The sequence below is a fragment of the Salvelinus sp. IW2-2015 genome, linkage group LG21 (assembly GCF_002910315.2).
Source record: "Salvelinus sp. IW2-2015 linkage group LG21, ASM291031v2, whole genome shotgun sequence".
Lineage (NCBI taxonomy): Eukaryota > Metazoa > Chordata > Actinopteri > Salmoniformes > Salmonidae > Salvelinus > Salvelinus sp. IW2-2015.
In genome coordinates, this window is record NC_036861.1 from 6897555 (window position 1) to 6902451 (window position 4897).

Below are 4897 nucleotides of genomic sequence, written 5' to 3' on the forward strand. Positions count from 1 at the left end.
ATGTGCACTAAGCACTCTGACTCTACACCAGAGAATACACACAGGAGAGAAACCTTATAGCTGTGGTCAATGTGGGAAGAGTTTTTATTCGATCTGGAGCTGACTCACACCAAAGAACACACACAGGAGAGAAACCTTATAGCTGTGGTCAATGTGGGAAGAGTTTTGTCACTCTGGAGAGCTGACAGTGCACCAGAGAATACACACAGGAGAGAAACCTTATAGCTGTGGTCAATGTGGGAAGAGTTTTCTTCGATCTGGCAAGCTGACTCACACCAGAGAACACACACAGGAGAGAAACCTTATATCTGTGGTCAATGTGGGAAGAGTTTTGTGCATCTAGCATCTGACTCTACACCAGAGAACACACACAGGAGAGAAACCTTATAGCTGTGGTCAATGTGGGAAGAGTTTTTGTGATCTGGCAAGCTGACTCGACACCAGAGAACACACACAGAGAGAAACCTTATAGCTGTGATCAGTGTGACAAGAGATACTCTGATAAAATATCTATGATCAAACATCAGAAAATACATACATGAAGGAGTTGTTTCATGATATCGATGAATTAATGTAAAAAAATTTAACATTGTAGTAGGAGTATTTTAATGATGTCACAATGTAGAATGTTTTAACATTGTAGTAGCAGTATTCTAATGATGTCACAAGTGTAGAACCTTGAACGTTTGCTCTGAATTGAAAGAGATTTAACAAAATGTGACTAAACAAAATAGAGCGTGTTACACTTACCACTTTGGTGACCCACTTGAATCAAAATGCAACACTTCAAAATGTAGCGATCTGTTTCTACAAATTGTCCTCTAACCAGTGAGGTAAAATATATCTCCCATATCCATGTGTTTTTTTAGTTTCAACAGCAAGTACAACCTGATTTCCCCCCATTTTGATATCAGTGATTTATTGCTACTTGTCAAAATAACAGCGTTTCTGGTGCTTGTGCAGTTTATAAGGTGCATGTTTAAGTAATATGATTATTGTGGCAGATGTTGTGTATATAGTACATTTAGTACATTTAGGTTTTCAATTTATCACAAACTGTTTCTGCATTTGACTATTGATTTGGACACGTTTAAACTGTGACATTGGGGATATCCCACCTAGCAAAATGTCGTTGAAAATAAGTTTATGCCCGACGTACAATATAAGTTTGGTTTAGTTGAAAGTTGAAAAGAAAACTATTTAATTTCAACGTACTTGCAGCTTATACACATGGACGCAGTATAATAAATCGGTCTATAACAAATTTTATTAAAAATCCTAATAAGTTTGAGTCATAAATATAAAAATATATTTGTTGTCCTAAGGGGAAGGTGTTACAGACTTTGGCTTTTTCATTTATGTTTTGAGGTTGACTTTAGCACGTATAGCGCGTTACCACGTATAGCTCGTTAGGACGTAGGACGCACTGATTGGTGTCACCTCGTTAGTCAGTATGTGTTACACCTGTGTGCTTGTCCATCTCGTTAGTGGAAGGTGTTTCACCTGAGCTGGTCCAGGTTCTATTTAAGAGTGTCTGGCCCAGTGCTCCAGTTGTCTTGATAGATGTGGAGAGTCAACACCTTTAGTTGCTCCACCTTTTTGGTTTGCTTCCTGTCTTTAAGTTTGATGTGGGTTTTTCTTTTGTTTGCCTCATCTTGGGCAGATTTAGTGGTCTCATGGTGGGTGTCTTTTAGGTCCCAGTTGTTGTTACTAGTCAACTTCCAGTGGACACCCCCATAGTGTCTTTCAGAACCCCTCCTAAAACCCCACCTGTTTAGTTGTGGTTGTTGTCAGTGACTCTTTGTTAGTTCCCTCTTCTGTTTAAGGAATATTTCTGGTTTTCTTGCTGGGGAACGTAACAACAAACAATGGAGTCAAACAAGCTGAATTTTGGGTCGGATATAGAATCATATTGTTAATATTTTAATCAATGATTTCCATAGGATGCTCATTAGTCTTCAGTTGTAAGTCTTCTGTTTTTATCCTCTTGTATGTGTGTACTAAATATATCTGTTTATTTTCATTGTTTTTTCCTGTGAGCCATTGAGTTGCATCCATGTCTGAAATGTGCTGTATAAATAAAGCTTGATTTGAACATATTGCAAAACAAATGAACCCAATGACTGACCAATCAGACTCTTGCAAAACAAATGAACAAAAATGTGCAAAAGCAACACATATCTTGGTCCATCTTAGTATGAAAAACAGTATCAATTCAGTGTATCTTCCACTGTCAAAATAGTGCTGGTATGTACGTTTGTATCACTTTTCAACCAACCTAGTTCATTTGTTAAAAAATGCATTTTTTTTAATCAACAATACTTCAAAGGATTCAACTACTGAAAACTGAAACAAACAAATGGATCAAACAGATCAATCCCACTTTTCCAGCCTGCTGAAGGCGGCTCTACCAGGGCTTGAGGTGGTCTCCCACAGCTCTTTTGGTGGAGTGGTGAACACCACCCCCGGCTTCTACCAGGGGCTTGAGGTGGTCTCCCACAGCTCTGCTTATGTCATGTTCTGTGTCACTTGCCGTTCCATTTCTTGACTGCCCCTGCAACACAGAAAGAAACATATTTAGTTCATATTATATAAAACACTCAAAGTAATGGATATGGGAGCATCTATGGCTCAGTTACACCTGGCACCTAAAATGTGATTTCTGTCATCCGATCACTTAAGCTGCATTAGGTTCAGATCTAACAGGATGGCCTTTGACAGTCTGGACGCAGTCAGGTCACCACATATAATAAAGCAATGTAAGAAGAACTCTAAGCTGTAAAGAGATGTGGGGGAAGTACCTTCTACACAAATTACCTTCAAATCAAAGAACAAATGTGTGTGTCTGAGGGGAAATAACTTTCATACAGCCAAGAAGGGTGAGAAATTGCACTAGTATCAGTGGACAATTTGCCTACTAATGTAAATAAACATGGATGATGGAACATATTCCCTTTTGCTTCTGTGATTAACCGCTAAGGGGACATACATGTGCTTCTACCCTGCATTACTAGCTGTTTGGGTTTTAGGCTGGGGTGTCTGTACAGCACTTCGAAGATATTAGCTGATGTACGAAGGGCTATATAAAATAAAAATTGATTGATTGATACATATTTACCATCTAAACCATGTGTGACCTCTCACCTCTCTGGCTGTAGAAGTGTTCTTCCTAACCAGTCCCTTAACAGCTCTCTGACTGAGCTCCACCCTCACTGGGTCTTCAGAGGAGAGGAAGGCTGAGGAGGATGGAAGGATGAATGGATCAGTCAGTCAATAAAGTGTAGAGCTGCTGTCTATGCTGTCTGACAAAATCAACTATTTAGTAGTTCAAGTAAATAAGGGCTTTATGACTGCTGAATACCAAACTATCAAACTTAGATCATGTATTTTCAGGTAGAGATACATCCTTGGGAATCCCTAGCCCGTTGAAGTTGACATTAAAATGGTTTAAGGTTAGGGTTTAGGGTAGGGATGTCCCAAGGATCCCGGATAGCATTGACCATTGTGCATTCTTCGTCTCTTTTACATAGCAGGTGATGGGTTCTGACTTCTGAACTTGAAATATATGAAATATCCTTATTATGTGAAATTGAATGAAACAATAATGTATGTTGATGCTAATATGATGTACAAATATTCCATGATGTTTCTATATGATAACAATAGAGTAATATATTTAATAGGCCATATACTATTTTTAACAGTTTCACTAATTAACTTACTCATTATGATTCAACGTCATTCACCGTCTTATCTCATACTGTATTGGAGCAGCAGCAGCTGACTGCCCGGTTCAACATCAGTTCACCGTCTCACCTCATACTGTATTGGAGCAGCAGCAGCTGACTGCCCAGTTTCAACATCAGTTCACCGTCTCACCTCATACTGTATGGAGCAGCAGCAGCAGCTGACTGCCCGGTTCAACATCAGTTCACCGTCTCACCTCATACTGTATTGGAGCAGCAAGCAGCTGACTGCCCTGTTCAACATAGTTCACCGTCTCACCTCATACTGTATGAGCAGCAGCAGCTGACTGCCAGTTCAACATCAGTTCACCGTCTCACCTCATACTGTATTGGAGCAGCAGCAGCAGCTGACTGCCCGGTCAACATCAGTCACCGTCTCACCTCATACTGTATTGGAGCAGCAGAGCTGACTTGATCGTTGATGCTAATCAGCATGTTTGAATCTGAGAGTAAATAGAAGGCCGATTACAACTCTAAAAATGAAGGGTTCACTGGAGTTGTTCTCAGATCCCCTAAGAACCGTAGGGTTCTTGGTCAATGAAAAAACAGCCCAAAAGGTTCTTCAAAGAACTTGTTAAGAAGGTGGGTTCATCGAGGACCTCCGTTGTTGCTGGACTTCTTCCGGGACCTTCGCAATTACAACTGAAGAACGATGGTGACAAGTTGGATGCGAACAACGTTAAAAAGGTTAAGTTTTGGTTGATGTTTGGCCTCTGAATATGTCTCAAAAAAATAATTTATTAATAATAATAATACATTACTAATATGAATAACGAAGACAATGATGGTTTTCTGTGAATAGCTTCCGATAACGTTACTATAGCTATTACCGTAAATATTAAGAAAGCGGGTTTCACCGTCGGCGTTGTTTGAGCTACAGTACAGTACCGTTGATCTCAGCTACGAATAACGTTATAGTCCTAACTAGCAAGCACAACATGGTTTGGATTTATTTCCCTCAAACTAATATTCTTTCCCATATATTGTATATCGTTTCCATAAAGCCAACATGGCTTACAACTCATTAACGTAAGTTTACCAATCTAGAGCAGTTCTCCTTTTGTGATAATGAACTAGCTAACGTTAACTAACTAAGGACGTGACCTGTCCAGGCGAGATGTTACAACGAACTGAATCGTCAATGGAGGTCT